Source organism: Seriola dumerili, unplaced genomic scaffold (genome assembly GCF_002260705.1).
Source record: "Seriola dumerili isolate Sdu_G_001 unplaced genomic scaffold, Sdu_1.0 BDQW01000468.1, whole genome shotgun sequence".
NCBI classification, from domain to species: Eukaryota; Metazoa; Chordata; class Actinopteri; order Carangiformes; family Carangidae; genus Seriola; species Seriola dumerili.
The window spans coordinates 4,970,838-4,998,149 of record NW_019174723.1 but is presented as its reverse complement, the minus strand read 5'-3'; positions in this window follow the sequence as shown (position 1 = coordinate 4,998,149).

The following is a 27,312-nucleotide window of genomic DNA, read 5'->3' as shown; positions in this document are numbered from 1 at the left end:
CAGGTTATCAGATCTGACCTGAAACAAAACTACTGCCACAGTTATTTCTAGAATTACCATGTCCAGTAACAGGCTGAAATTATTAGTTTGTAAACATTACTGATTTCCACATGTGGCTGTATGCGCTGTACACCGTATTAACATACTATGCAGTTGCTGAGGTGTTTACATTGCTTAACTGTGGGTGCCTTGTTTGCCTCTGTTTAGCTGTTTGTGTTATAGTGTAACCTGCTGAAGTTGTGTCCCAGCCACAATCAGCATCATTGACAGCTTCTGGTAGGCCTTTAAATAGATGTGTAATTTATTCATAGTTTCTAATTTCTTTGGACTCAGTTAAGTCATTTACTGTCCTCAACCCTGTTTACCAACCCTTTAAACTGATTTTTTATTTACTGTAACATATTTCAACTAATCAAAATGACCTCAGACAGGGGGCAGTCCTCACAAGTACAGCTAAACCAGATCACCCTCATACACAGCTATCACACCTCTTTTGTATACATTTTTCAAAGCTCACAGAGAACAGAGGACACATTTGGAGGTGTTTTGTACAGCCTGTACTAAACAGCTGCAGAACTGGCACATCATGTTCATGTTTTTCTGATTATTTCAATACTAATGTAAGAAGAGAAAAGTTGACAAAAAGCTACTGGGGCCAAATGCAGTTCTATACCTGATTTCTTAATCAATTCACTTTATTATAATGTGTCTTCTACATCAGCTTATACATTTTTACTATCTGATGAGTCTTACTATTTTTATTGCAACACCTCCCCTTACATCACCTCAAACTTATTTTAAAATGATTTGAATGCTGGCTGTGTGTGTTGTGACAAAGTTTGCAAAATAACTTTGCAACGTGTCTTTGCCTCTGAGTTATTATTTTGTAGCAGAGATTTCCATCTCTCCCTGTGGCTGTGATTGACAGGAAGCAAAGTGTGGTAATGAAATCATGCAGTGACATGAAAACACGCAATTCAAACAAACTGAAGAAGCGAGCGACAGCACCATCAGACTGAGGGGAGTTTTGATTTCAACAGTTCAGATCAGTTTTGTTCCAACAGTGAGGGAACAGCGAGAGGTCAATGGTTTTCAATTTGCTGGACCATAAACGTACAAACACTCACACAGACACAAAAACATGTGTAAAAGGTACAGAAAATACACAAATATGTCTAAGTACTTTGCGCACTCACCCACACAGTAACACATGCATTCCCATAAACACACAAAGAGGCAGACACTCAAAAACAGTGCTCTCATGAGAGGGGAGACTGGTGATAGATTGCTTGACAGTGTTGCTGTAAGGTCTTTAGCTTGTTGTGCACACACTCACACTCACACACACACACACACACACACACACACACACATACACACTCTCTGCTCACGTCCTACCAGGGGAGATCTGACAAACACCAGAGCAACAGACAAGCTCGATTTTATCAGCTTCACTGGAGGAAATCCATTTCAAAGGTTAATCTTTACTGACTTCTACCAACAATCTCAAAGGAAAATTCCACATGCAGATATTTTACTTTGTTAGCTGTTATCACTTTCATGTCTGTCATCGACTCTGCAATCCAGAATCTAGAAGATATTTTGGTTTTAAAAAAGTGTTTTAATATACTTTTCTCTCACACCATTTCTTTCTTAGCCTCTCCTGCCTCCTACATTTCCCAGAGGGCTCTTTCAACTGACAGGTGCTTGATGCATTGTTCAGCTGCTGAGCGTGTAGCTATACACATAGGAAAAGAAAAAGCGAAACGGAGACATTTCCAGTTAAGTGAGAATGGTGTATCTTAAAACACAGCACCTTGTAGCTGCACTCACTTCTGAGGCTGTTGTTGGAGCAGAAGCTGATATCAACCATACGCAAATGTAATATACTGTATGTATGCTTATATTATAGATATATGTTACATAAATATATATCAATCCCAAAGCCTGTCAATATATGTTAATATTATATAAAGTGGTTTCCAGCATCTGAGACCACTTTCTCAGAATTAGAAGATAGGTGTTAGGGAAATTCTTATCATCAGTGGTGAAGAAAGAGCGCTGGAGTCCAGGATGTTTACTGATGCTTGATCAAGGAGGATTCATCAATACAGGCTTCTGTGCATGATGTCACCTCAGTTCTGAAGCAGAAACCCCTGGGAATAGTCTTTATGCACTTGGAGAGAATACTAGAGAAAGCTTACACTCCATAATTGGTAAAATATCTAGAAGAAGAGGGAGAAGAGGGATGTGTGAATACAGTATTGGTTCATTAACCATAAACAAGGAAACATGACTATATATGCCCAAGTGCTGATTTTTAGAACACCCAGCCACTTGTTACTGTCCATCCAAGGTTTTCTGTTATCAGCCCTGGCACCATCAGTATCAGCATCAAACCACAGCTTCGTCTTGAGGAGCCACCTCAGCGTCTCAAAGCTAGTAAGATTTAATGCAGTAGCTGGGGCATAGAGACCTAGATCCTCACACTGACCTTTTACCCTGAGTCAGTCATTCATTAGGTGGACAAGGGAAAATTCCCTCACAATAGGCATGTTTAAAATTAATAAGAAAAACATATAGGTTCTGAGCCTAGGCCTACAAATTTTATTATGAGTATTTCATATATGCTATAAACTTATATCTTCATATATCCAGAAGATGTATGTGATAATAATATATCCCCTTATATGTGACATACAACATCACTCACATATACTGATTGACTGACTGTTTTCTAATTGATCAAATAAAAAATAACAGATTTCAGGTAAACAGTAACAGAAATCAAATCCTGCCAAGTTGGATGCTTGTCATGACATCATAAAGTTACGCAAGTCCTAATGTCCTATTAATTCATTTTATTTTGTTAGTTAACTTTTTTGGGGGGTGGGGGGGGGCACTGTGGTAAGGCCGATGTATTCAGCTGACGACCACCAGTTAACTGAGTCACTTGTAGATCTTAAACACTGACAGGTCTCTTTCATCGCATGCAGTGTCTTTGCCTCGCGTCTCTCTCTCCTCTCCTTCAGTTCTCCTGCATTTGTTTATTTTGATAAAACATATGATGAGCAATAGATAAACCATTATATCGGTCAGTCTCTTTTCATGCTCAAGGCAATGAGTGAAAACAATTCTTTCAAGTTCACTTTTCCAAGCGCCTTTATGCGCCTTGACACCAGAGATTTAATGCCTTTTAAATTTGTGAGTTTAATGTGAAAATGTGGCGCCACAGCAGCAAACTATCTTTTTTAAATCTATTAGTGGAGGTTCTTAATGCAGCTGTGACATTGTATGTTACAACCAAGATATGCCATTAACAGAATTGCTCATACATATGTTTGGTAATGTACATATGCTGCACAAGCATGATGGAGTCTGGACTCAGCTGTCAGTCCCAGGTGTAATCACCTACACTTTTGTTCTAATGTTGGATGAGGAAGATTTTTTTTTCTGGTGCTTCTGTGTATACAAACAACACATGTGGTTTCAGTTGGAATGGTATTGATAGTGACGCATTTATGTTCTCAATAAGAGGTGACAGCCAACGCGATTAGTGTTTGGTAGACCTTCACTCATAACTACAGACTGAGAAACCTCGTCACCACTGGACAGAGTTCGGTCAGCCTGTGTACCATAGTCCTAGTGTACCTGGTCTAACCCTGAGCAATGATACACTAATTATTGATAAGCTAAGAGATGTGTTGCTATAGAATAAGTCCTCTCATACATTCATCCTGTAAAAAAAAAGAAGAAAAAAGAAAAATCATTTATTTTGTTTTTAATATTGTTATTTGCAAACCCACTGGAAGCTAGAGTAATCTACTAAACTATGTAAGAAATCAGTGTAATTTCATTGTTTTTTTTCACACACAGACAATTCCTGCTGTGCAAAATATGAATGTACTGTATTTGTTTACCAGAACACTCACCATGCTAATGGTTGTTAATGATGTTTCCATAAGGGGTTGTTATGGCCAGGCCCGGACACCATAACAAATAAAGGAAGGCAGGCATGGATTTAACTAAAACAACAAAAGTGAATGTTGTTTTACCCAAGATAACAAAAATAGAAAAATCAATAAATGAGGCTGGCAGATGGACCCAGTGCCAGCCAAACAAAAGAAATACTCAATTAACAACAGAAAATAAAAACTCCAACGAAAGGTGATGTGGTGCAAAGAGGGAGCTTCCTTAATACCAGGATGGGGAGGACTTATATAATCTGGGTGGCAGACAGTGGCCAGCTGCCTCCACTTCCCTTATGGCCTCCGGCTCACCCAACCAGGAACCTGCATGAACACAAAACACAAAACACAAAACAACAGCAACACAACACGCACCCGAGCCCTGGTAGAGGCCCTGGGGCCGTCACAAGGTTAATAGTTTTCATTAATAGGAATGTACTCTAAAAATGTGCATGTATTATTTGAATACAAATGGTAGAAAATGAAAGAAACCTCCAGTAAATGTCACTGAGATCAAAATATTTCACACATACATGCATTCGCTTACTGTGTAATGTACAGTATTTTGCACATTCATATTACTCAGTCATTGTCTAATTTTAATGTTGTGGTGATAAATTTCTCTAGCAAAACAACGTTTATATTGCAGTTAATGTTTAATTAATGAAGGAAGTTGAATGAGGACATAATAATAAGGGACACTCTCAATAGCTGGCAGACACAGCTGGCCACAGCATTAAAATGTCCCCATAGACATAAAACAGTGACTGAAAGTGACAAGAAAAATGGAAACTTAGCAAAAGTAGGTCCCTTTAACATAATATATACAGTACTGAATTGCACATGTATGCAGTTTTGTTTAATTATTATTATTTTTACTAGTAGCAGAAATGACATTGTTCTTTGACACAGATGATAAGAAAGCAAAGACAGAAAGTAAAAAAAGTTTGGGTGGGGATTAAAAAGACGTTGATAGGTTAAATGAGGGAGAGAGAGGTAGAGCTGCTAGGAGACAAGGTGAGTTAAGAGAGACACATGAAATATTCATCAGAATATAAATTACTCTCCGTTTAATTTATTTAAATAAGGAATAATGAGGTTATGATTCACGGCCTATGTGCTCCCACCTGTCTGTCTGTCTCTGCTTAGATCTATTCACATTGGCCATATTGGATTGATTTAATAATAATAATAAAGTGCTTTACGTTGAAGACAAAGCATAAAAGCAATGAATGAAAAACAAGATAAATAATTAAGATAATAAAGATAAAAAAATAGAAGAGGTTTAAAAGAGGACACTGAGTTCCACAGGTGAGGGGCCCAGACAGAACAGGCCCCGTCACCTTCAGTGACAAGCTGAGATTTGGGTGCTGTTGGTATGGTTCTGCCAGAGGATCTCAGGCAGCGATCAGGCTCATAGGGAGCTAGTAGATATAGGAGGAAGATATAGGCAGAAGCTTGACCATTCAAGGTTTTAAAAAGAAGCAGTAAAATATTACAATCAATTGTCAACCTCACAGGTAACCAGTGAAGTGCAGGGAGGATCGGTGTGATGCGGTAGCTTTGTCGTAGAACGTGTTCGGCAGCATTTTGTTTCAGCTTTAGTCTTTGGATAGTCTGCCTGCTGACAACAGAATAAAGAGTGCTGCAAAAGTCCAGTCTGGAGGAGATGAAAGCATGTGACCTTCTCCAGATCTGTAGATGAAAACATTGACCTGTTCCTGGTTAAATATCACACTTGAAGCAGGACTGGATAACTTTAGTCAACTGACTGTCTAAGGACAACTCTGAGTTGAAAATAACACCTTGTTTATCTGCCTCTTTTTTTTTAAACATTATTAGATAAGACAACCGACTAGACAAGAGAGGGTTAATGGTACTAAGTGCTGATTTGGAGTCATTCAACTGCAGGAACCTGTAGGACAGCCAGTTTTTAATTTCATCAAGGTACCACATAATAACACATTGGGGTACCAATTATTATTATATTTATTGGAACAAACAGTTGTGTATCGCCTGTTTATCTATGGAAACCAATATTATGTTTACACATGATAGCAGGTATGGAGTAAATAAAAGGGGGCAGAGAATAAACCCCTGTGGAACCCCTACAAAGAGAGGAGCATGAGAGGTGGAGGCATCTCCAAGCACAGCAGTGAAGGACCAGTTAGACAGATATAACATGGGCAGTTAACGATGACTAAAATATTTGGACCAATCGTCTGAAATCCTGCTTTTTAAAGCAGGGACACAGTGTGAAGGGCAGGTGGATGATTTTGAAAGTGCAACAGTGGGTTCCGGGGTTGACAGAGAGATTTCACTAAAGTGAGTTATTGCTGAAAATGGGCAGGAGTCAATATCTAGCTCTCTGAATTCAGTGTTAATCTGCTGAATGGATGGAAACGTGCATTGATTTCCTTTTTTTTTTTTTTTTTTTTTTTTTGCCAACTTGAAATCTGGTATAATTATGCAAAAACTTGACTGTTTTCTGCTTCACTGCTTTGACTTCATCACATATAATCCATGCAGGACTAACCCTAACCCAAACTGTTTGGTTTGTTTGCATCACATCTAAAGCAGTACGTTGTTATTTTTAAATTTAATTTTGATCACATGTTGCAGCAGCAAAGTTGTGATGTGTGGAACAGAAGCGCCTTCTGTTTTGTCTCCGCCTCCATTTAATCCCCTGATTGACTTTACATTAAACTCTTTGACTCGGATTCTTCTTCTCTCCCTTTATCTGACTGTCTCATCTGCTGAGATAAGCAGAGAGACAGGCAGTCCTATGTGGTGTGCGTGTGTGTGTGTGTTTGGTGCACGCACTCGTCTATGCAGCCTTTGGCTTTTATTGCTAATTTACTAGAGAGGCAATCCATCACATAACGAAGCATGTAGTAAATTGCATTTGTGTGTGTGTGTGTGTGTGTGTGTGTGTGTGTGTGTGTGTGTGTGTGTGTGAGAGAGACAGCTTGTTTTATTGCCAGCCTTGAGATTTCAACAACCTGAATATTGTATGAAGGGAAATACAACTAAAGCACACACGCACACGCAGGTTGAATGATGAGCGGAGCAAATGCGTGTTTATCCTTTGGCTTCTGCTGTTCCGTAATTCATGTTGATGGATGAGTAATCAGCTAATGATACGAGCGAGAGAGGAAGAGACAGAGAAAAAGAGAGAGAGAGGGAGAGAGAAAGAAGGATGGAGCGAGTGGAGAAGGACAGAATGATGGAAAGAAAGGACTAGAGGGACAAACAGTGAGACAGACAGGCTGACAGTGAGGTATCGATCTGATAAGCTGGATAGATATCAGTGCTCATAATGACTTAATTTAACATTTATTTCATTTTATTTAAGTCTACTCGCCAACATTAAACATTGTTTCTTATATAGTAACATCTCAATGAAACCTTCCATATTCCATTACAAATAGATTTTAACTTCCTTTATTTAAAGGCGGACGGCCGAGAAATCACACATTTGCACTGGATTTTAAAGTGACGTTTCCAAAAAGTTTAAACAAATACTAACCAAGGTGTAATTTGTTATATATTATTACCTTTATTATTATTATTATCTTTTTTTTTTTTTTTCAAGAGTATTTTTTTTCCCCCTCAGTCACCATACTTACTTTTGATGCTAAAAAAACTATTTTAAATTGACTGACCGATTAATTGTTAGGGTAGCATGTAATGATGGGAAGCACTGCTTATGTTCCTTCTACACAGATTTATGGAAAATGTTCTATGACGTCTTTATCCCGATTTGCCTGGGTTGTGACACTGAGAACTAGAGGTGTGATTTACGATTACACAGAATGCGTCAATCAAGGCGTAAGGGTGAAACAAAGAAAAATTATACACTTTCATTTGAAAGAAGAAAAGGAATCATTGCTTTCTGCCGAGTTCTCCGTTTTGGAATCAGTGCATCCCTGACAGACCTGGGGTTTCAGTAATGACCTCTGACCTCATTGACGGCAGGCCAATCATTTCAGCAGATAGGTAGAGATACCGACAGACAGACACTAGACTGTTTGATTAGAGCTTAGCGGTTTATTTGCACCGTCTTTTGTCTTTCTGTTGACCTCTCTCCTCTATCTTCCTCTCTGTCTTCCTCTCCGTCTCTCTCTCTCTCTCTCTCCCCCTCTTCCATCCTATGAATGATGCATGGACCTCTAGATAGACTAAGCAGACATTGAAAATCAGCTGTGACCTTTGCCGATAAGATGAAAGTTGGAGAGTTATTTTACTGTGCTTGGAGCTCGGGGCTCAGAACCCTCCTCTTTGACAATTATGGAAATGTTGTGGACTGTGGAGCTGACCGTCAAACAGGCAGCGCTGCCGGAAACCAGCAGGACCACTTGGTTTGATCCGCAACTAATGCTTTTGCATTTCGGAGACTCTGCATGGTAACTTAATTGTGCTGCCAGCAACACCGGGGCTTCTTGTAATGAACAAAGGAAAAGTTCAACCACTGGCAGCAATGAAAATTAAGCATGGTTTTCCTATAATGTGTGAATGGATATAAAAGCTGGCAAATTCACTGATGACATCAGAAAGCTCTCCCAAACTTAAAGGTTAAATCCTACAGAAATGCAAAAGATGCAAACTAAGGTGAGATGAAGGCAAACACTTTTGGTTGATCCATCCATCCATCCATCCATCCATCCATCCGAGGTGAGGTCGTGGTTGCAGCAGGTCAAGAAAAGTAGTCACAACGTCCCTCTCCCTGGTAACGTTTTCCAGCTCCTTCTCGGTGATCCTGAGGGTTCCCCAGGCCAGATGACATATATAATCAATCCAGTGCGCTCTGGGTCTACCCCAGGGCATCCTACTAGTTCGCCGTGCACAGAGGACCTCCAATGGAAGGCGCCCAGAAGGCATCCTAACTAGATGACTGAACCAGCTCAACTGGCTCTTTTCAGACTTTGGAAACTTTTATTTATCTGGCACATGAATTGCTGGTATACAAACATTCAATTTTTACGCAATTTCTGCCTAAGTATGTAACACTTATGTAGTAAGTAAATTTACATACAGGATGATAATATGTATAGAGTTAATATTTGGATCTGACCTTGTCAGTCCCCTCAAGGAAATTTTTAGCTCAGCACAGAAGAAATTGGGGAGTGACAAACAGAATTTCCCCTTGAGGTAAACAGACTCAGAAACTATAGGTGGATAGCACAAGAGAGTACAAGCCTGCATGATTAAGTTTCTTTTATCAACATAATTGAAACACTGCAAGTGAACACATTTAACGAGTCACAAATATTTAAACACACACTCCATGGTGATCAGCTACAGTAAGGTCAGAGGGTCAAAACTTGCAAAAGGGATTTAAAATACAGCCACCACTTGATGGAGACATTGCGCACTATTAGTGGGCAACACACACACAACGTTTTTATTGATCATTAGCTGAAAGCTAACCTTGTTTTCCTGACCTTAAATCCACAATAACAATTTTTTTGGGCAATGGGGGGGGTGGGATTAAAAATGGAGTGGGAGACAAACAATATGTGTTTCTTTGCTGCAACATGTGGCCATGTGATGAAAACAGAGACGCCTTTCACACTCTCTGATTGTTTCCACATTAATCATTTAATTTAATTATAAAATATTGATTCATAGCCAGTATGTGCACAAAGTGTTTTAGGTGCCTAACCCTAACCTCACACAGCACTCACGATGCAGTCTCTGGTGTCAAAGTCCTCTTGACCTCAAAAAATGTTTCTGGCAGTACAAATAATCTGTATATAAATGTCATTTGTAGGAGCAAGATACTAAAATTATATAAATGCAGTCAATTCACCATTTCTTATTTTTCTTATGGAGGCATCAAAAAGTCTTTCCATTGAACAGCACCTTCCTAACACGGACCTAATGCTTTTGAAGTGCGCTACGAACCTTGACTTACACAAAAGAGGATATTTGTCTATTTGTCCACAGTAAATACTGTGCTTTTCTTATTCTCCTTTAGAGGCTCAAATCCAGCTTTCTCTAGACGAAATGCTTCCTCGATACATTTTTTTTTTTTACTATCAAGTTTTGATGTGCTCCTTCAGGTTCCGAATCAAATGAAATTACCCCTTCATTTCAGTATTTCCTATTAATCATGCGCAACCAGACACTTCATATTTCAGCTTGATTAGATTTGTGAGATCTTGCTGTGCAGCTTTAATTTTTAAGCTTCTCTCAGCCTTACTGAGAAGTTTCATTTGATCTTCAGTTTGTTTGCTTTCTTTTTTTTAAAAATTATTATTTGCAGCTGTTTCTTTCCACTTAGGATATCCCAGAGAAAGAGGAGGCATTCTGTTCCGTTTACCCGGAAACTTCCGTAGTGTGAAGCTTGCTGAAAATTTACACACCTTCTGAAACAGTTTGAGATGCACATTAAAAGACATTAAGCTCCAGTTTTGAAACAACAACAAAAGAGAAAAGACTTTAGGAGTTGATAAACATCAACATCCTAAGCAGCTTCTCCCCGTGGTCACTCCTGACCTCTCCTCCTCTCTTTCCTCCCCCCTCCAGGATCCTCCCTTCCTCTCCTATCATCCTCTCCATCATTCTTCCCCTATCCCCATCTCCTTTGGTTATGAGAATGGAGCAGCAATTATTTCAGGGTCTTACACCTCTGATCAGATGTGACACTCCAGAAGGGAATGATTAATTTTCAAATCTGGAAATTTCTCTATTCTAACTCTGCTCTATTTTTCATTAACAGAGAGCTAAACATTCAGGGAGCAAAACATTCAGTTACTTTTGACAGATGAAATGAATGGTTATATCCCCTGCAGCTAATTAACATTTTACTCTATAATTTTTTCAAAAAGACAAACTGAAACGCCTCGCAGATGTTTAGTCAATGCCCTCACTGCGTGCCTGTAGAGCTTCAGCTCTCAATCAGCACCCACAGGTCAGTAGTCTTTATACATATCTGACCCCATAATTCTCTGTCGTTATATAAATGAATAAATATGAGCCAATAAGAGATAGTTTTCAAAACCATATAGAACTTCCTGAGTGTATGAATCATCATCAGGCCTTGATTTCAGGGTAAAAACTACAGATTACATGGAAGAAGGAGGGAGTAACACTGACTGATTAAACACAAGAACAATAATTGTATTGGTGTGACAAAGCTGTCAGTGAAACATTAATGCAGCTCTAGCCGTGATAAGAGTTAGTTGGTAAGCGTGTTGCTCTCTTAATGGCATGGTTGTCTCTACATAGAATTACATTACAGGGGAGTGACACACAGAATGTGAACTCAGACAGAGCTCTGCCAACGTCATACATCTTTTGTCTCTCATCTTTCTTCTCCCTGTAACTCTCACTAGAAAACCTTGGGTTGTTTTCTCCAGTCTTTGTACCTTCAACCACGTCTCTCTTCACTGTTCCCTGCCTTCTTTTGCCAAGGTTTGTTTGATACAGTCCCATCTCCATTGGAATTATGTTAATATTGATTCTGCAATGCAGAATACAACATGGGTGTTTTGACTTTTTTGGCCTGATTGACCCCTCGATAGGGTTTGATAGCACCTAAGTGTGTAGAAGACAATTGAAGGTTGAAGAGGGCGAGGGTGGAGGCAGGCTGGCTGTTTAGACAGAGATAAAGACTGGAGTCTGGTGACAAGGTCTGGCAGATGAGAGGGTTGAGGCAGCATGAGCACCAGCAACATATTTCCTGTTTCTTGGAAGTTTAGTTTATATCAGTTCTGTTATCCAGAAGAGTTGCCATCACTTATGTCACCTACGGCATATCTGTCAACAAACAACGTAACTCGTTTGACTGCATGTTTGTTTATTTTTGTTGCATTTGTACTATTTTACTTAGGGAAGTTGTGTTGCTTCAAGTTTGTTCTATGCATCCATTGTCTGTATAGACTATATTCTCAAATCCTTTGGGTGAGCTGCTCTAAAACGGGGGGTGAGCTGCTGGTTGCTCACGACTCACCTGTTGGAGGCCCCTGATTCACAGTTACAGTTGTCATTTGAAAGTTGACACAAGAATACGAGTCTACAGACACGCTAGCAGCTCTATAAGGCTGTGCTTCGGCTTATTATCTTAGTTAAGCATGTTACATGCTAGCATTTGCTAATTAGCATTAAGCTCAAAGTTTTGCTGACATTTTTAGACATAAACCAAAATGGCACAAACCTAATAGTAGCACCTAATTTCATGGCTATCCATCGAAAGACCAAATGTGAAGTCATTAGGGTTCATCCTGTGGGGATGATGAGCGTCTATATAAAATGCCATTGACAATACATCCAATAGTTATCAAGATATTCCAATCTGGACCAAAACGGGGGCCGTTCTAACATGACTAAAGTTGTAATTGAATACAGTTTGAAGTGCTGTAGATTTGTATTAATGTTCTGGCCACTGTGTTGGTCCACTTCACTGTATGACACACACGAACCACAAAACCTAACACTCTCACCCTTATTTGTTTGTCTATCCTAAACACAGTGTTCATCTCTAGAATTCACTTAACAAACATGAATGTCTAAACTCAGTTTCTCTGCTTCCTGTCAGCCTCTAAAACTAAACTGAGCGTCTCCATATCTAAAGTGAATGTCAGCAGTGACAGCATGTCATGTCAGTTATTAGACACTTTTATCCAAAACACCATTAAGTGCAAAAAAGTTCAAAGTACATTTAGAGTGTGATTGCAGCCGGTGGGAGGTGTTAGTACCGAGAGGGAAATCATTCTGTTTCACACAAACACACTCAAACATCCACATAAACACGAATGAGTGAGTTCAGGCCTGTGCTTCAGTTCAAGCTCTGACATTTCTCTCTGCATTTTGTCTGACGATGCCTTTATCTCAGTTAAGGTGAGAGCAAAAAGCTACTTCCTCGATCGCCAGCATTTCAAACAACCACTCTTCAAAATGTCAAGAGTCTGAGCTTTAGTGGTCTGATCATTTTCTCATCACTGCAGGATACCGACCAGACAGAGAGTGCTGAAAAGACATAGACAAAGATCTTTTAGAAAAGGTTGAGATGTTAGTTATATTTCTTGATGCAGGGGGTCTTGGACTTACTAAAAAATACCAAGCCAAATGTACGAACAAGGTGTCATATTGGAAGATTTAAATAATGAATGCAGGTGTTCACAGTATTCTCGCATTATTAAACTCTTTATGATGAGGTTTGGTGCTCACAGCACTTGGTTAAAGTTGGGAAACAATTGTGGTTTATTACAGAACAAGTTAGCAGTGATTTCAGACACTAAGTTTATTCACATTTAACCAAAGCCACAGTCTTTCCTTAACTGTAACCAAACTGCATTTGCTGCAATTCCCTAGTCTCTGGTGTGTCATAGTCTGTGACATATTGGGTCTAAGCAGGAGGAAAGTAAATAATAATAATAACAGAAAATAATTTACTGAGAACTTGGAAGAAGGTGTTTCTACCTTCTACCAGTTTTTATTTATTTATCTATCGACTTTTTAGCATTTATTTAGCTCCTTGTCATACGTCCTTGCAGCTCAGAGCATATTTGATTAGTCTACAGGTCAAGACCTATATTAATGTGTCAGGCCAGGTTGGTTCTGAAATTGATTTTGAGATCATTTCAGGTAATGGACCGGTTCCAATGCTGAGCTTTTGCAGGTTAACAAGTCCACCATGCTCGCATGAACTTATAGGAACTGGAATTAAATTCATCATAATATTTTCTGCAGGAGCTTATGGAGCATTTTGGTGATTAAAGCTACAGGGAAGCTATTAATACATAGATTAATACACAGCTGATCTGTGTTTCCCTGCTGCTACTTAACGCTAAACAATCACACAATCAGTTTTAAATTGTCAGTGAAAAGTTTGAACATTGAAAAACTTTCCCTCCACCCTTGATGGATGATACACACACACACACTGTCGGGTGCGTTTACTGTGCAGTAGGTGGCTGAATGTGTAGATACCTGCATCCACATGGACGATGACCATAATTAGTGTGTGTGAGTTTCAACATGAGGTTGAGGTTTAATTAGTTGGTTCTCGGGTTTGAGCACACTTCTCTCTTTTTTACTTCCCTAATTGACACTTTATGTGTCTGACTACCTCCACCTCACCACCCACACGCTCTGTGGTCGTTAAACACATGCACATACTCCAACACGAGTGCACGCACGCGGCTATACAACACAGTGTAATGAGTGATCACACCTGAGAGAAAAAAGAAAACAATAGCACCGTAATGGTTTAATGCTTCACTTTCAAGCAATGTGTCAGCTAATTAAAGACGGTGTAATTACAAATCAAGTTTAATTGAAAACAAATAAATAAACAAACAGAAAAAAGCAGCTCCCTTTTAAATTGGCGCAATGGCGCGTTTGTTGACTCGTCATGGTAATTTCTGATGCTGGTAGTTTGCAGGTTTACACAGAAAGCACTGTTTTCTTCTGTCATGCTGTCTGTATTCATGTTTTATATTTTTATGTTTGTTGGAAGAACTTCCTCCTCCAGCTACACATGACCCATCCATGTCCTTCTCTGTCATTTTAGTTCACTGCATCGCAGACGACAGGCGGGCACTCATGTATGATTCACACTTCTTACATATATCCACTTTCTCTGGGGTTTGAAAGGGTGAGACAGAGGAGGAGGAGGTGATGTGCATGTTTGTCTCCAGTGTCTTTATGTGTGTGGGTGGTTCTTTGTCACCTCGGTGTGCATAAGCATGTGTAACTTTGTGGGTTGTTCATGGATTGTTGTTGGAGAATGTGTGACAGTAAAAGGACACTCCAGTGTTTCTTATATTTTGATGAGTGTGTGTGTGCCTGTTTTAGCTTCTATTTTAGTTTGAATGTAAAAGCATTTATGCAAAATTACATTTTTTCAAAAGTAAAGAGAAAAGTGAAGTGAAGACAGTGGCCCTTTTGGGAAAATGAGGATATCTATGCAATATGGTAACATGTTTTGGAAAGTGGGGACATTTTAAAAAAGTGTTTTGGAAAATGTTGATAATTAGTAGAAATTATGGATATTTTAAAAAGGCACAAATATTTTTAGGATCTCTGGACACTTTGTGGAAAGTGAGGACATTTTTTCAAAGGATTAAAATTTTTATCCTTGCTGGAGGCATAGCAATGTCGGTCAGTCAGTCCACTACATGGTCCCAAATGAAAAACCTCAAAGGAATACTGAATGGATTGCCATAAAATCTTGTGCTGTCATTCGTGGTAGAGGCTGACAATTTTTCGGGATTCAGCGGGATGGGAGTCAGGAAGACGGGAATCTTGATGACAAGAGGTCAGTTTTTATTTATACAGCTCTAATATGAATGAACACAAAAAAAAAAAAAAAAAAAAAAAAAAAAAAAAAAAAAAAAAAAAACAGAGAGGCTGCTCCCTCTTACATTAGAGCTACTCAATAGGTTTCGACCACAGAGCTGTCTTGAGTTGCTGCGCTGCAAAGACGTGGACTAGAGGCATCTCTGTGTACAGCTGCCAGCTAACATCAGGGGATGGTAAAGGAGTCAATCATCCAGGATTGGGACGGCAAAGGGACTGGGATGGGACTGGAAAAATCCTCTCCCGTTTCACCCTCTAATTCATGGTCCCTACAGGATGAATCCTATCAACTTTGGCAAACCCTAATGTGCTAATATGCGATTCTAAGATGGCAAACAAGGTATACATTAGCATGTTAGCATTGTGAAAAGTGCGGACATTTTTATATGGTGTGAGTGTCTCTACAAAGTGTTGACATTTTTAGTCCTCGATTTGGTGTTAGTGTTAAAGTCAGATCAGGGTGGAGGGTAACAGAATATATTACATCGTATCAATCAGGGTCCACATAAATACTGTACAAAGCCCCAAAAATGTTTGTGTCCTCATGTTACCTTCATTTCTCCATTTGGTTGTGAAGGTTATAACAAATACAAACAGACAACAGACAATACGATCAGCTTGTTATTTTTGTGTTTGATCCATTTCATCAATTTGTTTTTCCAATGATTAAATTAATCTGTATTTGCTAGGTAAATATGTGTGTGTGTGTGTGTGTGTGTGTGTGTGTGTGTGTGTGTGTGTGTGTGTAGAAGAAACACTGACTCACTCTGCATTTGAGATGAACGTGAGTAGAGTAGTTCATGTTGTTTTGGTCTTTGATCCGCCTCCGCCTTGATCAGCCTCCTGTTTGTTTAGTTTGCCAGATTTTGAGCTGTTTGGTCATCAACACGTTCTTATCCTCCCCACCCCTCTCTCTGCTCAGTGTTTACTCCCTCTCTCCTTCCCAGCTGTCTGACATCAATTCATCTTTTCACAGAGCTGCTGTTCAGCTCGGTCTGTGGTCGGAGCCCTTTAACTGTCTCTGCATGACGATCATGGTTCATGGCGGCATTGCTGATGTCTGATGATGCTGTTTCTGTGTGTGCTTATGTGCAGAATTGTGTGTGTGTGTGTGTGTGTGTGTGTGTGTGTGTTTGCATGCTAAAAGTGAATCTGGCTGTCGTTAAACACTCACCAACAGTGGACCAACCAATAGCCAATAGGGGAATGTTAAAGCACAGGGAGGGTCAAAGCCTTCAATGGGCAAAATGCAGGTTTACAGCAGTGATAACACTGTCAGCCAACAATAATAAAAGCAGTAGTAATTTAAATTTTGATGCTTTGGTGCTTACATTTCCTCACAAAGACGAGTCGACCTAAACTATAATTTTAACTCAATGTCCCCCTGGCTGGACGTCAACAGCACCTTCATCGTGAAGGATATCTCAACTCAGGTAAAAAGGTTGATATTATTTATTATTTATTTATTTATATTATACATGAAAAACACCTATAGGGGACATACAGTCGAATATTACAGGGTTTTCTTGGAAGATGCCAAATTACAACGTGTCATCACAATTTCAAAGCTCTGAGCACCTTTATATTGCTGCTCACACTTTTAGATATCCAAATGGGTTTGGTGTCGTGTCTATTGATGGCTGCTTCCTCAGTGTGAAAACCAAGTGAGCCAATCAGTGCAGAAAGAGTGTACATACATGTATATACAAGTAAACGTTATTTTATTCATTCATATAAATTAATATTGTTCAGGAATTATGCAGGATTAAATTAGTTATCATGCTTTCCATGATAAATTCCACATTAATTGCTGAATTATTACCTCCTTATAATCATCTATAATTTCCTTGACAGAGGCCTGATACTTCTTGATAAATACTGTTAAAGAAAAACTATCCCAACCAAAGAAATTCCATATCTCTTGTAAAGCAATAACCTTTAAAACTCTATTTATCTTTTATTTCTTTCTTCTGTCTTTTTTTGTGCTATCTTTGATTGATGATCAGTTCTAGCATCTTTTAGGTTTACCTGTAAATAAAAACATGTAATTTCATTTCCCTGAAAATGAAGAGGCGTTTTTTTCTTTGCAGCTCTCAGTGGCGTCTGCAGCCCAACAACCTCCACCTAGAAGGAAGGGCAGCTTGTTTGTTGCCTGAGAAGCAGAATCCCAGGAGGGCGGGGAAAGGTCTTCAAATGGCTCTCGACTGCTTGTAAAGTTTAAATGCTGTGAGTGCATGATAATAACTGAAGTACACTCAGATGAATGTTCTTCAATTTTTGGAGATGGACAGAAAGAGGACACAATTTCAAGGTCTTTTAGTGAACAAATCAAACTGAAACCGTAAAAATTGACAAGAGGCACAAAAAAAGGATTTTGAAGTGAAGGAGGCATGTCCCCCTCTACCCCTCTCCAAATGAACATCAACCGGAAGCTAATGTGGAGGAAATTTAGCCCAATTTTGACAAAACTAGGCTTAATTTGTATGTCTGCTCAGCAGACACTGGCAGGGAGAACAAGACAGCATGAGATGTTTACATGAATCAGAACCTTCTCCTGCAAAAACTCTTTCTTGATAATCAGGGGAATCCTTTTGAATGTCTGACAAACTTTTGGGATGATCCTTTGTTTAGAGGGGTACTTAACATGATTGTGCACGCATGCAGTTTCTCTGTACAACATTGCTGACATTTTACATATGCACAATTTCAGTTTCACTTCCAAATTACCCGTTTTTGCCAGTCTGGACAAAGTCTGAACATCCCCATTAGACAGCGCTTCGTCTGATGGTTACTCAGCGAGGCAACAAGGATGCTCACAAATACTTTATGAATTATGATAGATCATATGTGTGTATGCATTTTATGAGAGAAAGAGGAGGTGCAGCAGAGAGAATAAATCTGCACACACCGACGCACCTGCCCCTCCCATCAGTCCATTTTGGAAGTCTTTGAGTCAACATGTGGTGCCAAAGTGTGTTTACTCTATTTAATGGACGAGAGAGAGAGAGAGAGAGAGAGAGAGAGAGAGAGAGAGAGATGTAAGACCTTGAACTGACACACACTATATGTCTGCAGTCACACACACACACACACACACACACACACACACACACACACAAACACACACAGCCTATCCTAGCAAAAGGTGTGACAGATGAAACTAGCTGTTATTATTATCTCCAGTTCCTCCCTCCAGCAATCTCTTTGTCCTTCCTCCTGCCTGCTCCCTCCTCCCTCTCCTCTGTCTCCCCTATCTGCCACACTCTCTCCTTTTCTCCTCCTCTCTACCTTTTCTTTCCATTCCTTCACTCCTCCTTTCCTCGCTCTGACTGTCCATCCCTTCCTTTGACCCTCATCTCCTGATCAGCCTCCACTTTGCCTCTACGTGTTTGTCCTTTCCTCCTCCTCATCCTGTATTCCTCAATCCTCTCCTCTCCTCTCCTCTCCTCTCCTCTCCTCGTCAGCTGACGTGTTGAATGTAAAAAATGCCATTTGAGTGCAGATCTTGTTCTTACCAAGGTTGTCAGATTGGATTTCATTTCTGTCTGACTTGTACCTGACAAAACTCCTTGCCTCCCTCACGCAACTCCTTCCCTTCATTTGTTTCGTCCTCCATCTCACCTCCACTTCTTTTCTTCCCTCCATCCCCGTGTCTCTTTAACTCATACGGTCGTGACGAGAATAAAAAAAAAAGCAGGACCTATTCGTGTCCATTTCAGCACTTTGCCATGCACAACCTCATAGCCAGGGCTCTTTGTACAGTAGATATTTTTGGGGCTCTATCCCTGTATATACATATATATATATATATATATATATATATATAAAGTTAGAACATAGTTCTTATTTCAGATTTTCATCTTTTGTCTTTTGTTTGATTTGTCTCATTTATTGTGTTTTATTGTATTTTATTTTTTTTACCCATTGACTATCTTAATAGTGTTTGTTTTAAGACGTATCATCTCGCCCATAGGACTTTTTTTTCCTCTGGAAATTACATGTGAAGAACTGGGGGTCATATTCAGGACTAGATATTTATATTTATATTTTCACAACAGCAGATGTTCTCTGTACCTGAGCCTGTGTTAAAGAGCCTTTTATACAGATATAAAAATGGTATGGACCTTCTAATCTAGCCAGAAATGGAGCATATACACATATTTAAAGAAATATCAAACATTGCATTGTGGGTTATCTGTAGCCCTTAATGTTGCTAGGCTAGTAAGTTTATTAGTTAGTAGAAGTGAAAGCCTGGTTTAACCCACAAGAGTTTCTGTTAGCTTGTGTGACATGTTTTGCTGCCAGAGAGGAAATAAATGCCAAGTTGACGTCTTCATGGCAGAAACGGACCAGAGACTGAATCATCTGTCAAGTTTCTAAGATTTACCAATGTCAGGAAATGATGAGGAGCAAAAGACTGAGAAACAGCGAGTGTGTAGGTACAGAGGGTACAGAAAAGAAGAATTTATTGGTCCCTAGGAGCAAGTCCATAATTAAGAAGTGGATGGAGTTTGGTGCCATGACCCTGCCTGGATCAGGCTGTCACTCCAAATTGGATTGCAGAGCAAGGAGGTAACTGGTCTGCCAAGAGGCTACCGAGAGACCAATGGCTACAGGACTTGATGGCAAAGAGTTGTCGTTGTCTGCAAGTGCTCCATATGTCTGGCTTCCATGGGAGGGTTGCAAGGAAAAAACAATTACTGAGGCTTTGTGGGAAACGGTTTTATGGTCAGATGTCATCAAGATTGACCTCTTAAGCCTCAGTGCCAAATGGTACATCGGGTGGAAAAACAACACAGTTCACCATCCAAAACACCGTATGTAAAGCATAGCGGTGGTGCAATCCTGTTCGTGGGATTGTGTATCTTCAGCAGGGGCTGGGCCACTTGTCAGGAAATGGATGGGAAAAAATACCATCAAATTCTTGAGGAAAATGTGTTACCCTCCATCAGAAAGTTGGAGATGGGAAGAATGTTCACCCCTCAACCTGACACTGACCCTATAAGCACTAATCCATCATACAGTGGCTGAAGAAGAAAAAGGACTTTAACTCTGCTGAGATTGCAGTCCACCAGCAGGCACCATCCAATTTGACTGAGCTTGAGCCGTTCTGTGAGGAGGAGAGGGCACATACTGTTCAGTCTAGCTGTAAATGTTGGTGGAGAATTATCCAAACAGACTCTAGGCTTTTTCTTTTTTTTTTTCTCAGAACTATTGCTTTTGTATTTTCATTTCAGGTTGTGGAGCAACAATATGTGAATGTTATGAAAGGAGGTGATTCTTCTCTATACTCACCGTATGTGACTGATGAATAAGCTGCACTTGAAAACATTTGAGGAGACATACAACTCTAGGAATTTGCTTTGATGGAAATATTTAATGTGTCACTTTTACAAGAGACAAGACTTTGTGGATAATCTCGATCATCAGAGGGAAACTGAAAGTTTTTCTTATTTTCAAAGTTCATTTTTAAACTTTTGCTGTTAGAAAAGGGAGGCCGTCTTATAATCTATGTCCTGAGATGATCTAAAGCACTGTTGCAGGTCTGACCCAGGTAGATTGTAATGGAATAGAACTGATCTGAGCAACTACCAGGACAATTTCTCTGCTGTGTCTGTGATAGTGTTGCAGCACTAGGCTCCTTCACAACAGCTCTACAGTGCCAGCATTTAGCATATGCGAGTGTGTGAATGTGAACATTTTTTTTTTTTGGTTCTGCCACTAAAATACATGGATTTGATTTGCCTAGGTCAGACGCTTCCTTATCTGTTATTAAATCTTGTATCTCTCCTCTCTTTTTTCTCATTACTAAAGAGCAGAGTAGCAAACATTCAGGCAGCAGCTTCTCATTTTTTGCCACCACTGTCACTTTTGCCAGTGAAAATGATTAAGTGTTGTTGACAGCAGATCATATCAGCTGTTACTAATTAAGATTAACAACTCGGTGACAGGCCAGAATCAAACTTGGCTGCTGTCGGCATTTACACAACGAAGATCATCTGTGAGGGAAGAGACGTCACTCTGTAACACAACTACACAAGTCTTCTCTCGAGCTGATAAAGTCACTGGGAGCAAATTAAACTTTTGCTCATATCATCAATATTTACAACCAAGAATTTCAGTATTTGGGTCAAGTAATTCATGAGAAATAAGTTTTGCCAAATTCAGCTTGTATGTTCCTGATACCTTCGATGAACACTGCATATCTTCTGTTGCTGTGTGCAGGATTTATTTATTTATTACTATACACTGAGCATCGGTCAGGATGAATTCAGTTTTATCTTGTGGTTGCACGTTGAGTCTGCACTGGTCAGCTGAGCCATTCAGGTTGATATAAGTATCAGATCAGACTCAGGTTCAGCATCAGCATCAGCAGATATTAGCACATAATTCCCAATATTCAATATGACACGTGATTTGATTAGCTTGATCTGAGATATCGATTTAAAGTTGTCATGCGAAGCTGCTTGTGACTGATATGGGAAAGGTCAGAGGCAGCTTTATTATACGCTGTATGTTTTTTTTTTTTAAATTAAAAGCCTAAAAGTCTAATAATTGTCTACTTAATAGAGTTGACCATTTTAACTGAATAATCAATGAGAGATGATGTTGATACTCTATATTAATTATGACAACTATGATCAATCAATTAAGCCAGGGGCTTTCAATAGGGCATTCAATAATGTTTTAAATGCATTTAATTAAAAGGAAAAATAGTGCCCATCCGGTCTGTCCTTATTGGTAGCCTGTGTTTTGCTAATGTTGGATTGTTAAGTCACATGTGTGAATAACATACCGATTCACACCTGTAAATATTACTTTACCAACACAGAGTTTCTACTTAATTTTACCAATTAAAAAAATTCAAAACAGCTGACTGACTGTTCAGTCACCAATCTGGGCTCTGTTAACCCGTAAGGAGTATTTACACTTTCCACCCACTTTCATTTTATAGGCTAAATAATTAATGATTTATAGGATATTTACTTCATTAACAGCCAGAGGCCACAAGTTGGTTCCTTTCACTGCAAAGAAGCTGGAAGAAGACAAAGACGGTGAGAAGCAGTGCAGACCTGACCCTCACACTCTCCCCTTTTCTCCTCAGTCTTATCGCTCTCCCACCCTGATCTTTGTCTCCAGTTGTTGCCATAGTGACACACGAGCCCCAAGAGACGGTGCCAGTTAGCAGTAAATTGACTCCCCACACGTGCGCGCATGCGCGCACGCACACACACACACAAACACACAAACACACACACAGACTCTGAGCCCACACACAGTGAAGCACATGAGGTGGCTCGCTCACATGACCACAAACAAATCTCTTCTATGTAGAGTAAGAAGCTCCTGTTACACACGGTTAGATTCAGGAAGGGCAAACATTAATATTTAGTATCAATATGAATATTTCTGTGTTACACCACTCAGATCAGCTGTCAGCCAGTTTGTTGGTCCTGTAATGTCTTGTTGTCTGTGTTTCCTGCGACATCCCATCATGTTACCTCATCATGTGACCCTGGAGCAGCTGCTTCTCCGCCTTCTGAGGCCACAGGTTGAACATGCACTAGACCCCCTACAGTTCGCCAACAAGCAACATATTGCTTCCTTTTTTCTTTTTTTTCTGGGGATTACTGATACCACTTGTATAACTGTACATAAAATCATGATAAAAATGATAAAAATAAAAAGCTTAGCATGTCTAATGAAAGTATGAAGAATCAGCTATCTGTGTGTCTCTCTGGATCTGTCCAAATGTTAAACAATATAGTCAAAACCCAGATGTAAAAATGTTTGTAACTTTTGTTTTTACTAGGGACTACTTCCTGGAGTCTCTGCTGATGCCTGGCAGCTTCATGGTGCCAACAGGAGTCTGGTGCCAACAAATAATCCTCCCAAACCACAAAATGTCTGTTTTCCGCTTTGGTTTTTGAACAGATTAAAAGAAACCTATTGGCAAGTTTAAGAGGTGCTGCGGACAGATTGTTTCAGTTTTCAAACTAAGATAAGTCAACCTGTTTGCCACAGCTTCATATCTATCATGTAGAGATTATATTGATATTGATTTTCTTATCTAATGATCAGCAAAGAAAGTGAATATATTCACATTTTTTATGTAACGTTAACCATCTGCTGTATGTTTTCCTATGTCACAATACTTTGGTTCTGTCTCTGTGAGTCTTGTGAAACTAAGACTAAATAGATTTTATTTAATTCCCTGTTTACCCTTTAGTAATCTACATCTGATTACTGTGGTCGCACAGAAATGTTTGGCTTCAGCTTGAAACAGATGTGGACAGACTGCACAACCAAATAGACAAACCAAAGCAAATGAGCCAGAAAAATAATTCAAGACTTTTGACTTTCAAAGTCAAAAATGTATTTAATGGCAGCAATGGTTTTAGCAGATATGAGAATCCTATTACAGTTTTTTCCATATATGGATTAATACACCTCCTATATCCACACACAGGAAATAAAATACAACTTCACTTCAGCCAACAGGTGTTAACAGAACCAAGTCATTGTTGATACAAAGTCTCCACCTGGTCAAACATCCTGTGCAGTTGTAGTTGCAGAGGAAAGTGATTGTGACTGTGACAACAGAACCATGACAGCAAGCTCGAGGCTTACACTTCTGTGGCAGGTCTAATGGTAACAGCGCACAAATCTATTTCTCTGTCACCCGTTTCCTGGCAACACACTGGTCCTAGTGAGAGTGTCTTAAGACAAACTGACCAGCTCTCACAGTGAAGCAGCACATGTTGGAGGTCCTTGGGTATGTGTCTATTTGGCAACTGCAGTAATCAGGGCCCACAAAGTACCATTTGGTACCATTGGAAATGAGTTTATTGAATCTAATAACCATTTGAGAGTGATAATCTGAGTATTTTAGCTATTGAATGATTGTGCCTTTACAGTGACTCAAACAAAGCACAAAGTCCCAGTATTTTCCTGTTTTGGTTCATCTGTGACAAATACTGTTCAGTAGTAATGAATGAGCTTGCAATATCTTTTATAATCCATTGATGAGATATTTATTTATTATATCTTATATGTTTATTATAAGAGGTATTTATCAAGCAAATATTTTAGTCCTGGCCTTTTTTATTTCAACATTTCAGGAAATGACGTGACTCAAATTATATACAGAAAGAGATGAATCAGTGACACTATTTAATATTATCCGAACAAGAGAAAAAGCAGGACGACATCATTTGTCTTATTGCCCACTCAAAGCACTTTACACTACAAGTCACGTTCATACACATTCATACAGCGCTTTATCTATGCATACATTGCTTTCCTATAACACACGTAGTTCCACAAATGATGCATCAGGGGCAATTTGGGGGTTAGTATCTTGCCCAAGGACACTACAACATGCAGACTGGAAGAGCTGGGATTTGAACCACCAATGTTTCAATTAGTGGATGATTCATGACTCTCCTTTCATACCCAAGGTTTGGTTAGGTTAGGTTTAGTCACAAAAATTACTTTTTTAGGGATAGATTATGGTTTTGGTTAAAATAAGGATTTAGTTAAGATTAGAGAAACAGTGTGATTTGGGCTAAATTACTACTTTGTCAATGTTAGATAATCTTTTTGTCATGCTCACAGTAGGGACCTCCATGGAACAACTGAAGTCACAGTTGAAAGAAACCAACATTTACTGTCAGCCATAGACAGGAAACAGCAGCGACCTGCGTTATTCTGCAATGTTTTGTTGCCCCAACCATCCACACTGATCTCCTCCCTCTGCAGACTTTGTTGTTCTATAACTGCATCACTGGCGTCCTCAAATTACTGGACAGCTTTGTCACTTGAATGTAAACATGTGGTTTTGAGGCATTTCCTAGAACGAATTATTCTGTTGTGTCCTCCTGGGGTCTCAATGTGAAATAGGAGAAAACTGAAAGACATTATCAGGATGTAGAGATGACTAACAAAGACTAACAAAGAAAAGAAAAACATCTCTCATCAGAAGACGCTGCCTTGGCAAGAAAGACTAATTATGAGCACTTCCTGAAGTGAGAAACAGTACAAAAAACAGTTTCGGTCTGTATAGTTCATTTCCTCATTAATGACAACTGTAGGGGGTGAATGTTTAAATAACTCACCTGTTTAAATTTTATTAAGGTTTAAAGTTCTGTATAATTGAGGGCGTGTAACTTTGAGTGACAAGAGGACGAGCATGCCACAAACCGGAATGCACCATAGTCTCACTTCTACACACGTCCCACCTCTTTGCCCATTTTTGGATTAGCCAGGAGTTTGGCAGAGTCAGGCACTGCCAAGGTGATGACAGTAGAGCAGCCCACTCTGAGCTTCAAAAGCGCTCTACATCTTGGTCCATCTTGATATACAGTCTATGGGCAAAACACAGAAAGTCAATTTGTGTCTTCATGAGCTACAGTCAATGTTCTTGTTCAGTGCATCACCTCAGCTGCCTTCAGTCATCAGTCTGCTGGTGTCAGTGGGTGTGAGCTGAGAGGGAAACTGTATCCGCCTGGGGAATAAGCATCCTTTACTCTGAGACCTGTAGGTGTGAGCTGAGGTGGCAAATTTGTGTGTGTGTGTGTGTGTGTGTGTGTGTGTGTGTGTGTGTGTGTGTTTGTGTGTGTGTGTGTTTGTGTGTTTGTGTGTTTGTGTTTGTTTGTGTGTACCTGTGGTGAGGATTTCAGCTTTATGAGATCTGTGGGTGTGAGCTGAGCTGGGAGATCAAATTTATTAGCCTATACTGTTAATACTGGCTGTGTGAGCATGCATTTATGCGTGTGTGTGTGTGTGTGTACACACGTGCCTGCTTGCGTGTGTATCTTCAAGCCCTGCTAGAATCTTCCTTCTCTTAAAGAGAACTTCAGACACATCTAACATCAGTTTTATTTATTCTAAGATCAACTGTATTTCTGTGTCAATAACCCCCCCACCATCACTACCGCCACAGTTCCCTGCTGTCCACATTAATGAAGCCGATGTCAATAAAAGCCGGATTCCTGCAAATGTCAGAGCTGTATTCTAAAATACAGGATCCCCTCCTATTCCCTGCAAACAGTTGGATTTACTGACATTTAATGCACAAAAAAATGTTTTTGTTTTGCTTTGTGTGTGTGTTTTTTTTTTTTTAAATCCTCCTGCTGGGGATGCAGTTTGCAGTTTGCTGACAGTCTAAACCACAGTCATTCAGTAAAACCTTATGTTGAACAAAAGACAAATTTTACACTTGGTGACAAATTTGACGGTGGTGTATCAGATCTTTGTCACTATGGCTACAATAATAAATGATCATAGCTTGGTTAAGTTTCGACTTTGTTAGGTTTAGGAAAAGATTGTCATTCGGGTTAAAATGAATACTTCCTTATTGAAAGTTTAGCTATTGCTACATAGCCAACGTTACCACTCAACAGTCCAGATGAAACACTGTGAGTTCGGCATCAAACTTCATTCCTTTACTCGCCAAGAACTGTCTCCAGCAGCGGGAAGCTCTCGTCTCTATGAGGTCATTTCTTCTACTGAGGTTTGCATGCTAACCAGCTACCTACCATGAAGATGTAGCGCTGCAGTATTATAACCTTTTGTCTTGTAAAAGCAACGACGGCCGAAGCTCTTGTCAAGCGACAAACATCAACACTCACTCCCAGCAGATCGGCGGCAGAGAAAACTTACAAATAGCTCCTTTTAAGATTAGACAATCTTTGTTGTCATGGTGACAATAATGTTAATGTTAATAAAGTGTAATGTTGCCAAACAGTCATCGATGAAAGAAACAACATAATTCACATGGGAATCAAACACCGCTCTCCTGTGTCATATTCCTGTGTTTTGCTGACCCGTCCATCCGCCGGAATCTCGCCCCGACGGACTTTGTCGCTCTTTATGCTACATCACCAGACTAACAACAGAATGTAACTGTGGGCCTATGAACTTGTTTTGTTTTGTTTTTCTTCAGGGGGGACAGCGTCACTTTTTTAAGCATTGCAGGCCAACCACACAGCAGCTCCTAAACATTTACAAGCAAACATGTCTCAGATTATCTGAC